Here is a 13,342-nt window from a genome sequence, read left to right on the forward strand (position 1 = left end):
TATCTGGCTCCACGTTGACTCTTGTCTGTTTGTGATCCATGTTAGCATGTTGCGGATTTGGGCAGACCAGTAGTACAATTGAAGGGAGGGAAGGGCAAGACCACCCTTAGATTCAGGTTTCGATAGAGTGGAAAGCTTGATCCTAGGTTTTTTATTGCCCATATAAATTTGGTGATGCTTTGGTTAATTGTTTTGAAAAAGGAAGCTGGGAGATAGCATGGGAGCATCTGAAATAAATAGTTCAGTCTAGGGAGGATGTTCATACGGATTACATTAATTCTTCCTACTAAGCTAATTGGGAGGGAGATCCAGGTTTGGAGGTTGTTCTTGATTTGATCCAGGAGTGGAAGATAATTCTCTTTGAAAAGCCTATTCAGATCTGGTGTTATGAATATCCCAAGGTATTGAAACCCCTGTGTCTTCCATTGGAATGGGCATAGTGTCTTCATAGAACTGGTGAGTATAATATTGAGAGGGCAGACAGTGGATTTGTTAAAATTAATCTTATAACCTGAAAACGTGCCATACTGAGCAATTGTATCTAAGATGGGAGGAAGGGATTTCTCAGGGTTGGATATGTAGAGCAAGACATCATCCGCGTAAAGCGAAATCTTGTGCTGCAGGCCGCCTGCAGGAACACCCATAATAGTTGGATTGCTCCTTATCAACTCTGCCAGAGGCTCCGCCCCCAACAAGTAGAGCAGGGGGGACAGCGAGCACCCTTGTCTTGTGCCCCGTCCCAAAGGGAATCTGTCAGAGTTCAGTCCGTTAGTAGTCACCATGGCATTTGGATGAGAGTATAGTGATTTGATCCATTTAATAAAGTTTGGGCCCATGTTGAACTTCTCTAAGACTGAGAACAGAAAGCTCCACTCCATCCTGTCGAACGCCTTCTCAGCATCCAGTGAAGCCAGCAGGACAGGGGTCTTCTGTGCGTTTACTTGATCAATAATATCAAAAAGACGGCGAATGTTATCAGAAGAGTATCTGTCTCTAATAAATCCCGTCTGGTCCGCTTTTATTATTTTGGGAAGAAGAGTGTTTAGTCTTTTGGCGAGCAATTTGGTGATTATTTTGTAGTCGAAATCCAACAAGCTTATGGGCCGGAAGGAGGAGCAGGATAGGGGATCCTTGTCTTTTTTGAGCAACACTGTAATGCGAGCTGTGTGCATTGAGTCTGGGAGAACTCAGTTTTTGCAAAAATCCTCCAGCATTGGCATGAAAATAGGGCTAAGCTGGGGCCAAAAAGCTTTGTAGAACTCTCTGGGGAATCCATCTGGGCCTGGGGACTTGTTAGGTGGCATGGAGGTAATTGCCTCCAGGATCTCCTCAGGAGTGAAGGGGGAGTTGAGATCTTCTTGGTCGGTCTCTGATAGTTTAGGTAGCGAGATTCCCTCTAGGAAGGAGTGGAGTTCTGCCTCCGTGTGTTTTCTCTCAGAGGTATATAGTTTGCAGTAAAAATCATGAAAAGTTAAATTGATCTTTTTTGGATCATATGTGACCTCATCCTCTGCTGTTCGGATAGCCATAATTGTACGCTCTGACTGCTCTTTTTTTAATTGATAAGCAAGCAATCTACTAGGCCTATTGCTATACTCATGGTATTTCTGTTTAGTAAAGAAAACTTTTTTTTTAATCTCCCGAGTATAGTCCAAATTCAGTTTGGCTTTGGCTGCTTTAAGTTGACTCCAGGAGGTGCTGTCTGGGGATTGTTTATGTACTTTTTCGCAGCGTTCCAGCTCCCTCTCCAGATCTAGCCTGTGTGCTTCCATTGCTTTTTTCTTAGAGGAAGCATATGCAATTAGATGACCTCTTAGTGTGGCTTTAGCAGCGTCCCACATTGTGGCCGGAGAAACAGGAGAATCTTTGTTGTCTTGTGTGTAGTTGTCTATCCATGTAGTTACCAATGTATGGAATGCTTCGTTTGATAGCATGGAGGTGTTGAATTTCCAGCTCTTTGATCTCGGGATGTTTTTGCAGAGGTCAAAGCGGAGGTGGACAAAGGCGTGATCCGAAAGCGCTATGGGTCCGATTGTACACGTGGCTGAATTTATGAAACTCTTTGGGATAAAAATGTAATCTATACGGGAGTAGGTGTTATGGACATTAGAGTAGTATGTATAGTCCATAGCTGAGCTATTAGTCTCTCTCCAGATATCTATCAGTCCCATCTCTTTAGTAAGAGAGTTCAACATCTTTGCAGATCTAGGATTTGTGGTGGTGATTTGAGATGATTTGTCTAGGGTTGGGTTCAGGGTACAATTAAAATCTCCGGCCAACACTCCAAAGGAAACACAATGCTCATTGAACAGGGTTATCATTTTCGACATAAAAGCAGGAGTATCTGTGTTAGGGGCGTATATGTTTAAGATAGTAATTGGTTGCCCATACAGTGACCCAGTTATCAAGATAAATCTCCCCTCCGGATCAGATATGTTTTTGTCAATTATGAATGGAACATTCTTATGGATAAGTATTGCTGTACCTCTACTGTTGGATTTGAAAGATGAGAAATACACCTGTCCCACCCAAGCTCTGCGGAGTTTGGCATGTTCGGCATCACAGAGGTGTGTCTCTTGCAATAGCGCGATGTCTGCTTTTTCCTTTTTTAGAGCACATAGTATCTTTTTCCGTTTTATTGCATGGCCTAGACCGTGGCAGTTCCATGTCAATAGATTTAAGGTACTAGTCATCGTCATCGATCAGTAATCGAACTTTAGTGCAAGTCATCTCTGGGTAAAGGTGGATCGTAGTTACAGCTGCGTTCACATAAAAGGAAAATAAATGGTTTACATAAAATAACAATCTCTGAACACCCCAGCCGAGTTCCCAAACAACTCGACATATCCCGTTGGATCTATTACCTCCCCGCTCAGTCACAATTCTGTGTTCCAACAAAAAAAAAAAGACCGGGAACAGTTAGCAATGCACAACGTCTCCCCCTCCCCACCAAAGAAATGCCTCATCCTCTCCGCCCGCATTGAGTAACTGACAACGTAGCCCCCGTCCAGACCACATTAAGAAAGGGAGAAAATAAAATCAATAGCCCAGCCTACATACAGTAGGCCTAAGTTATAATATGGGGCCTATCCCTCTCAGCTAAAGGAACATAAATATAGATTGGACGGCTATAATGAAATTTAGCAGGGCGGTGGGTCTTTGGATATCGGCTATATGTTGTCTTACCTCCTTTAGTAATAACAGTAATCGCATTAATCGCATTTAGTCAATGGTCCATTTCTCATTGACCGGGGTTGTCTTTCAAAAAACGTTTTGCCTCTTCGGGAGTTTTGAAGTGTCGCAGGGCTCCTTGGTGAAGAATCCTGAGCTCGTTTGGGTATTTGAATCCCCTAAAGATGCCTCGGTCAATGGAGCATTTCTTCACCTCGTCAAACACTCGGCGCTTTCGGCGTATTCCAGCTGACAGGTCCTGGAGTAAGGTGAGTTTGGCGTTTCCCACTGTAATGGTGTTGGTTTTCGCCGCCTGTAGGACTCGTTCCTTGTCGGTGAATCTCAGGAAACGTATGGTGATTGGGCGCGGTGGTTGTCTGGCTGCTGGTGGGGGCCTCAGTGCTCGGTGAGCTCTCTCGAGTTCTATGGGCCTGTCGGTGGACAGGTGGAGCCACTCGGGAAGTTTGTCTTGCAGGTAGCGGATCAGTGGCATGTTTCCCTCTTCTTTTTCGCCCAGATTTAATAGAACACAATTATTCCTTCGCCCCCTGTTTTCCAGGTCCTCTGTTTTCTCTTCCAGCTGCTCTATTTTTTTTTTAGCATATGCTATTGTTTCCATGGCGTCTGTCAATAAGTTTTCCGTGGATAGGATTCGCCCCTCTGCCTCGTCCAGGCGCCCCGCGTTTATGGTTATCTTGTTGTTTATGTCAGGCAAGGCATTTTCCAGGATTGTCACCTTGCCCCCTATCGCACTGAGCTGAGCGTTAATGGCATCTAGTTTAGTGTTGAGTTCTGTACGTTGGGATCTCAGCTCAGAAAAGATGTCTTCGACAGAGTGCGAGGTTGGCATTCGTTGGGCCTCGGGGGGGGACGGGTCCTCTTTCTCCTGGCTAATGGCGCTAGCTTTTTCTGAAGCTAGCTGCTTCTTGGAGGCTTTTTCCGTCGCTAGTACTCGAGTCCGGGTAAAAATGTCACCTGTAGTGTTGCCTTTTGAAGCCGCCATGACTTTTTGACTAAAGCTAAATGAGTTTAAACTTGAAGTGGAGGTAAGATTAGGAATTGGAAACTACTTGTGCGGAGCTCCTAGTTCATGCGGCCATCTCGTTCAAGGGTCACGTGATCTCTCCCTAGTCATATTTTAAAGACGTAAGCACATAACACCCAGACAGATGTAGAACTTCAATGACCTGAGCATCAGGAAAATCTCCCTGTTCTTCAGGTTTATTCTGGAGTTTATTCAGGAAGGCACACATGTTAGATAAAAATACAGGTAACTAGGGTCTCCTGAGTGGTGCAGCGGTCTAAGGCACTGCATCGCAGTGCTTGAGGCATAACTTCAGATGCGGGTTCGATCCCAGGCTGTGTCACAACCAGCCGTGACCAGGAGTCCCATAGGGCGGCGCACAATTGGCCCAGCGACATCCGGGTTAGGGTAGGGTTTGTCCCAGGGGAGCTTTACTTGGCTCATCACACTCTTGCAACTCCTTGTGGCGGGCTGGGCGCCTGCAGCCTGACTTCAGTCGTCAGTTGAACAGTGTTTCCTCCGACACATTGGTATGGCTGGCTTCCGGGTTATGGGCGTTATGAAGCGCTGTTTGGCAGGTCATGTTTTGGAGGACAAATGACTCGACCTTCGCCTGTCCCGAGCCCATTGGGGAGGTGCAGCGATGAGAAAATATCGTAATTGGATCGCAATTGGACATCAAGAAATTGGGGAGAAAAAGGGGCAAAACAATTTAAACACTTGAGTAAATGAGGGATACAAAGTATATTGAAAGCAGGTGCTTCTACACAGGTGTGGTTCCTGAGTTAATTAAGCAATTAACATCGCATCATGCTTAGGGTCATGCATACAAAATGCTGGGCAGGCCATTTTTTTGGCCCCCATATGATGACAATGCCCCCATGCACAGGGCATGAGTGCCTGAATCGTTTGATGAAAACTATACAAACCATATGCCATGGCCGTCACAGTCACCAGATCTCAACCAAATTGAACACTTATGGGAGATTCTGGAGCGGCTCCTGACACAGCATTTTCCACCACCATCAACAAAACACCAAAGGATGGAATTTCTTGAGGAAGAGTGGTGTCGCTTCCCTCCAATAGAGTTCAGACACTTGTAGAATCTATGCCAAGGTGCATTGAAACTATTCTGCCTCATGGTGGCTCAACGCCCTATTAAAAGACACTATGTTGGTGTTTCCTTTATTTTGGCAATTACATGTAGATCCACACATGTTATTGTCTATATCATGCAGAATTGTCATCTCATTGTTCCTTAGGGAGCTCGTTCTATAATACAGACGTTGGTGATTTCTGTCCCAGGTAGTTGAAAAAATCTGGTAACTTTCTCCAAATTCCCTTGTTTTCCAGAAAACCCGGTTGGAAGGTTTCCTGAATCAGGAGGGAATAAACAGTAAATCTGGAATCTTCAAACAGGATTTCTGGAAAACCTGGGGATTATGGGAAAGTTGGTGGATTTTTGCAACCCTAGTCCCAGGAGACTGAACTGTGGGCACGTTTTTATTCCTGCCTAGCACAAACATCTCATTCAACTAATCATGGTCTTCCATTTAGACCACAATTAGTTGAGTGAAGTGTTAGTAGAGTGCTGGAACCTGGACACTCCTGTGTAAACTGTGGCTGTCTGACTACAACTGTCTAAATACAGGTGCCATGTTTTCTTTTGCTAATCCATGCAGTTTTGTCATCTCATAAGGAGTGGAGAAGCCCTATGCACCATAAACCTTAATACTGGAGTAACTTCCTGTCAGAGAAACTGTGATTAGAGGGTTAGACAGGAGGCCCTGGGCCAATGGGAGGTCACAGGTGAGGGCTTGGGGGTCAGAGAGAGTGGGCGAGTTTGTTTAACATGGCCCGGTGCCCCGGGTGGGTGGAGTTTGCACATTTTAGACCATTCCATTGGTCCTTATGTGAAATCTCCACCAATCTGGGGCATCGAGCCATGCAAAATGAACTGACCCAGTAAGAGGGGACATTACAGACATGAATATAGAACTCCCCCAACACTCCTCACATTGAGTTGCTGCGTCTGATTTAAAGACCCCTTATAGTCCTCAATAATCAACAATGTAATACTTATTACAGGTTAACTCTCTTGCTTTCTTTCAAGCACACTCAGTACTTCTATCCATCCCTCTCCAGGTGCCAGAGACAGAACATTCCAAGGACCTCCAGAGCCTTCTGACCAATTACCTGCCATCTCTCCAGAGCACAGAGAAGTAGGCTCCATGTGTAATAGTATACTAGTGCTGTCTGTGTAATATAGCAGATAATCAAGGCCTTCACTACTGCTGTCTGTGTGATATAGCAGATAATCAAGGTCTTCACTAGTGCTGTCTGTGTGATATAGCAGATAATCAAGGCCTTCACTAGTGCTGTCTGTGTAATATAGCAGATAATCAAGGCCTTCACTAGTGCTGTCTGTGTGATATAGCAGATAATCAAGGTCTTCACTAGTGCTGTCTGTGTGATATAGCAGATAATCAAGGTCTTCACTAGTGCTGTCTGTGTGATATAGCAGATAATCAAGGTCTTCACTAGTGCTGTCTGTGTGATATAGCAGATAATCAAAGTCTTCACTAGTGCTGTCTGTGTGATATAGCAGATAATCAAGGTCTTCACTAGTGCTGTCTGTGTGATATAGCAGATAATCAAGGGTCCCTGGTTGGGTTTACTGTACTTCAGAACTCATGTTCTCTCCTTCGAAAACTCTCCCAGACTTCAATAAAAACGTGTTATTCCGCCTGTCCCCAGACAACACTATGATTCAAAAGTCAAAAATCATGTCTCATGTCCAGGGTGAATAACACTTTTATTAATGTATATTTAAAAACATATATATATATATATCACTTGTGTCGACTAAAATATACACTGAATGTACAAAACATTAGGAACACCTGCTCTTTCCATGACAGACTGACCAGGTGAATGATATGATGCCTTATTGATGTTACCTGTTGAATCCACTTTATATCAGTGTAGATGAAGGGGAAGAGACAGGTTAAATAAGGATTTTTAAGCCTTGAGACAATTGAGACATGGGTTGTGTATGTGTGCCATTCAGAGGGTGAACGGGCAAGAAAATATTTAAGTACCTTTGAACTGGGTATGGTAGTAGGTGCCAGGCGCACCGGATTTGAGTGTGTCAAGAACTGCACCGCTGCTGGGTTGACGCTCAACAGTTTCCTGTGTGTATAAAGAATGGTCCACCACCCAAAGGACATCCAAAGGACATCCAACCAACTTGATACAACTGTGGGAAGCATTGGAGTCAACATGGGCCAGCATCCCTGTGGAACGCTTTCGACACCTTGTAGAGTCCATGCCCCAACGAATTGAGGCTGTTCTGAGGGCAAAGGGGGATGCAATGCAATATTAGGAAGGTGTTCCTAATGTTTTGTACACTTTGTATATCAAAGACCAGATTGAAGAATGGGACATAAGTGAATATCAGTTATTGCATTTGTATCAGTTTGTATGAATGTGTGGTTACAGGATATGTAGACATTCCAAACTGACAGAAGGGTGTTCCACAATCTTTGTTTAGCAATGACTAAAAGTCCCAACTGGACAAGTCCAGAAATTAAAAATGTAAAAGTCCCTGAGGAACGGTCCGTGGTCAACCCACGGCAGGTACGCTCTGAGGGATCCAATCCAGTGTTTGCAGCAGGCCTCTCCTGGGTTGTGTTGTACTCAGTGAAAGAGAGAGATTGTCCGATTGCGCCGTAGGGCCAAGTATAATAAACTGCAATACCTCTCCAAAAATGATGAAACTAAATCACAATGAAGCAACAAAAGAACTAAGGAAAGGAGTATAATCATATCAAAGCAAAAACAAACAATAATGGGGAAATCAATAAGGCTTGATAATGTCATTTCAACCTAAATAAATGGAGAAACGGGACAGTGGCTCAAGTAATGTTATCTGGTATCAACAAAGGTCAACGTCTATTCAGGAAAGTTCAGGTTCTCAATGGTCTCTGTCGTAAGAGCCAGTGGAGGGACGCTAGTGACTCAAATAGTTCAGATGTGAGCTGGGAGTGAGTGTTCAGGCAGAAAAGTCTCTATAATCCACAATGACTTGTCGAGTGCGATCGAAAGGAATTTGCCTCAGTTGTTAGTCTATAGTGGTGCGGATGGAAAGAAGGGTAGGCTACTTCACTTAGGGAATGGTGAATGTGCATTAACGAGTGTAGCACAAAGCAGTAGAGAATTTTGGCAGATCTGATCCCTACACAGGCTCAAGGGACCCCTTGCAAGTCTTCAGTCCCAAAAACGTTTCTGCCGCAGCCACAATCATGTCCAGTTTCTTAGACGTCTTTGAGACTTGTGCTGTCCAGTTTATAACTGTGGCAATGAACGCAAAACAAATAAAAAAATTTAACCCACAGGGTATGTTTTGACTGGCAGCAAACATTTACTACAGGCTGTGGTGTATCCACTACCATATCTTCCCTAGCATCACTTGTTTTCTCAATTATTTTAATCGCCTCCGAATAGGAGATTCGATTGACCCATCTAACTTTTGCCACCTCAATCTCCTTCACCCTTACAGGGCACTCCAGGAACTCAGGATCATCATCCCCACCACAATTGCAACACCGTCGTCCTTCTACACACCGTTCTTCAGTATACTCTGTCCGTCTGCACACACTTGAAACACAGTCAAATTCTTACATTGCAGTGGTTTGGGGATGACAGCTCTTACAGCGTATCTTACATAACCAAGCTTCACATGTCATGAATCACGCTTCCTGAGTCTGTTTCTGCCTGAGTTGTCTGTTTTCTGTCTTGGAGTCTGTTTCCTGAAGGTTCCTGAACGCACCCTGTCTGGTTGCCGGGCGACGAAGCTAGGCGGGAGATCTCTCGATTGCCCGCACCTGCATCTCATCAGCTGTCTGCACACCTGGTCCTGATCATCACCTCTTCATAAGCTCTGACCTGACATCCATTCCCTGCCGGATCGTTAGCCATGAACAGTATGTTGTGCCTGCGTATCAGCCTCAAGTTACTAAGAGTTAGTTTTGTTGTTTTGTACTTTCTGCTTGCTGTGAACTCACCTTCGTTTACTCTGTCTACAGTTACTCTTCCGGAACATTCACTCCACCGCTGTCTGGTCGTCTGTGGCTTCAGAGGCATAATTGGATCTGCCCATTCACTCCCACCAACTCACCTCCACTGCCAGCTCCGTCACCTGGATTCTCCTGCTTCCACATTTAAGTCTTTAAATAAATACTCACCTTCATTCAACTCACCTTGTCCTGGTCTGCTTCTGGGTTCTGCTTTAGAGAATCGTGACATCACATGCGTAGGTATTTGCTCTTTATCAAAAATACTTTTGTTTAATTAGACACATGCTATGAAATGACTACATGTGATATTAAAACTATATTCATAATTTTAGCCATTGATGATGAATGTATTTGGATAACTACATAATAAAGTTTGTACATTTATTTGTAATGGTCAACCTCTTCTTCTCTTATGTGTAATTGTATACAAAACAACTATGTTTTTATAATATTTAGTGTTTGTCTGCAGCTGAGGAAGAAAGGAAGTTCAAATGAGCATCACAAAGCTATATTTGACCTATTCACTAACATGTTTTGTCAGCATAAGCAACTTTGTGACCTGCTAGAGTACTATAGCTTTATTGATCTACTGAATCATTGTCGTTTTGGGGGTTGTCTTTACAGTAAATATAATGCTTTTGTGTAATTCATGGCATTCAAAACATATTGTCACATTTACCCACGCGTTGGATTTTAACATTGAGGAGGCAACAGCAGTTCTTTACTATTCTTGCCCAGTGAGGCTTTTATTTGCTAGTGGAGATATAGTCGGCGAACTGTCCAATTATTTACCAGCAAAATAACAAACCGGACGTGAACACTATGTAGGCCTCAAACTGAGTAAACTAGTGCTCTCAAAGAAAAAACCCAGGCTCAATCATGCCTGAAAACCCAGCAGCATGCCAACCCGTTCCCTGTCCTCTCTCAAACAAGGTAATGCCAGGGTTTAAATACCCCTACCCATAATGCAACAGACAATAAAAACAACACATGATACAATGACATTACACGTTATATATATGCATGTATTTACCTGTAAACATTGTAATAAAGGTGCTAACCATGCTTAATGGATAGAAAGAACATTGGTATATAATCATAACTACAGAAATATAATATATCAATGTGCTTCTTTTAAAAGGTTTACATTCTCAATGTAATTATTCATAATGAGGTTTTAGATTAGGTGACTGAGGACATAAGGACATGTATATGTCTATTTATCTACTCAAAACATGTCACTACACCTCTACACCACCATGGGGACAAGCCAATTTGCCAGCCACCAGTATTCTCTACAATGCATATGTAATGTATTGAAACACTTAGACACTAAAAACACCCCCCTTTATTTTATTTGAAACAAGGTTAATTGTCTAGCTAATCACTCTCACTTCTTTATTCCACATGCAGGACTTAGTCTGTAGTGGGTTGTCTGGTTGTGGGTAGGGAAACAGCTAATTATAGGCTAGCTAGTAGCTTCGTTAAGTTTTGGTTGCAGCGCTCTGAATAATTATAGCTAGTTTGCTAAGCTTTGATCAGCATGAATATCCGAAAATTGCTGGGCAGTGCAACCAACTGACAAGTTCTTTGTTCTTCAAAGATATGGCGGGCCTTTGTCAGCACTGCCGACTGTGCTATTGGCACTGAAACATGATTAACATTTTAGGGGCATCTACAGCAATGTACCAAATATATGTTTGTCAACCTGAAGAACGTATTCAGTGAACACAGACTCTGAACACAGAGCATGTTACATCAACGAAAAGCCCAGCTGGCATTTGAGAGACCTGAGAAGTCACTTTAGCCAGGAAGGAGAATGGAATCTGAAACTTCTCATGGAATGATTTATTCATTGGTTTCCCCTCATGTAAGCCTACTGGTTGTTTGGCATATTGTTTAATGTATAGTAGGCCTTTGCTTTTCACTTCAATGCATAATTAATTTGCATTACACACAGTCGTTGTGTGATAGGCTACTGTAAAAGTTACTATGGAAACGATGCAGCCTAGTTTTTCACCCCCTTCCTGCTCTCTCGCTATAGTGTGTGTGTGTGTGTGTGTGTGTGTGTGTGTGTGTGTGTGTTGCTCTATGAATGGTCATTCACTCTTATTCGTGGCAGATTGAAATGAGCTACTCTCATGTAGGAAATGTAACCTCAGCTCTGAATATAGAATACGCACTTAGTTTGATTTAGTTATCTTTTCTGAAACTCTCCCACAGAGAGAAGTGGCAGCTTGGCTTACTGTAGGTTACGCTCATTGCTTAGTGTCACATTCTACAGAAATTTTGCCTATAGTTCTAATTATTGAAGTTCAGGCTATGAAGCCTGTACAATGTTGGATAGCCTAGTGGTCCTCATCCTGTCCAGCTGATCTGTGTGTGTTGATAGACACAAATGATGTGTAGGCCTACGACAGATATGGTTGTTGATAGACACAAATGATGTGTAGGCCTACGACAGATATGGTTGTTGATAGACACAAATGATGTGTAGGCCTACGACAGATATGGTTGTTGATAGACACAAATGATGTGTAGGCCTACGACAGATATGGTTGTTGATAGACACAAATGATGTGTAGGCCTACGACAGATATGGTTGCATTTCAGATACACTTGTAGTTAGTAATGGGGTGCATATCTTAATTGTGTTATTATACAAACAATGGTTGTTGATGTGTACGGCTACATTTCAGATACATTTTTGTACATTTCAACAGCACTAGGACCATCATTTCAACAGCAGTAGAACCATCATTTCAACAGCACCAGGACCATCATTTCAACAGTACTAGGACCATCATTTCAACAGCACCAGGACCATCATTTCAACATTACTAGGACCATCATTTCAACAGCACCAGGACCATCATTTCAACAGCACCAGGACCATCATTTCAACAGCACTAGGACCATTCTGGTCTCCTGAGTGGCGCAGTGGTCTAAGGCACTGCATTGCAGTACTAGCTGTGCCACTAGAGATCCTGGTTCGAATCCAGGCTCTGCTGTAGCCGGCCGCAACCGGGAGACCAATGGGGCGGCGCACAATTGGCCCAGCGTCGTCCAGGGTAGGGGAGGGAATGGCAGGTAGGGATGTAGCTCAGTTGATAGAGCATGGCGTTTGCAACGCCAGGGTTGTGGGTTTGATTCCCACGGGGGGCCAGTATGAAAATAATAATGTGTGCACTAACTGTAAGTCGCTCTGGATAAGAGCGTCTGCTAAATGACGTAAATGTAAAATCTACCTTGTTTTATTAGGGCTCTAAAGCAATACTATTTGTGCCCCCCCCCCCCCCCCCCCCCCTACCTGCCCCACAGCCTGTAGAGATTCAGAAGGTAGTTCTCCAGTTCTCAATCCATGGTGGGGCACAACTAGTATTGCTTTAGAACCCTGATAAATGCTCTACCAATTGAGCTACAGAGGACCACACTTGCCTGCATCTAGCTTATCTATGGTGTAATCATTAGTCCAACAGTTGCAAACAAGTTTCTATTGGACAAATTCAGGTATGTTTATCCCTGTTTCATTCCGTTTGCTTTCGTTTAAGAAACGTTTTTCAACAAATTGGCGGAATGAATACACCCTGATCACACGTGAACAGTTCACTTTCATAGCCAAACAGTTTGTTGTATTCTTTCTTAGCAGTTACACCGGCGGGCCCCGGTGGAAATAAATTAGTAAAACCAAAAGCTTACCTTGACTTGGAAGAGTTCCAGTGTTAGATAGTCATAGCCAGCTAGCTAACATAGCATCCCTCTGTTTGAGCCGGGTATTTGAGTAGGCAAAACTAACCATTTGCATTTGCTAGCTAAGTAAGTGAAACTGAAAAAAATGACAAAATATCTCTCTCTCTTGCTCCTCCTTCATTTTTGAAGAAATGCATTTGTTAAAAACTGTTCAACTATTGTCTTTCTCTCTCTTTGAGTCAACTACTCAATACATTTTATGCACTGCAGTGCTAGCTAGCTGTAGCTTATGCTTTCAGTACTAGATTCATTCTCTGATCCTTTGATTTGGTGGACAACATGTCAGTTCATGCTGCAAAAGGTTAGAGGATGTCCTGCG

General features: G+C 43.3%; 1 long non-coding RNA gene across 1 annotated transcript; it reads left to right on the plus strand.

Moving 5' to 3' along the window:
* Positions 1-8,695: 8,695 nt before the first annotated feature.
* On the plus strand, positions 8,696-9,451 carry LOC311124529. Its single transcript, XR_014612767.1, has 2 exons — positions 8,696-9,180; positions 9,283-9,451. It is a non-coding gene; the product is annotated as an uncharacterized lncRNA (long non-coding RNA).
* Positions 9,452-13,342: the final 3,891 nt, after the last annotated feature.

Source organism: Coregonus lavaretus (genome assembly GCF_964263955.1).
Source record: "Coregonus lavaretus genome assembly, contig: HAP1_SCAFFOLD_113, whole genome shotgun sequence".
Lineage (NCBI taxonomy): Eukaryota > Metazoa > Chordata > Actinopteri > Salmoniformes > Salmonidae > Coregonus > Coregonus lavaretus.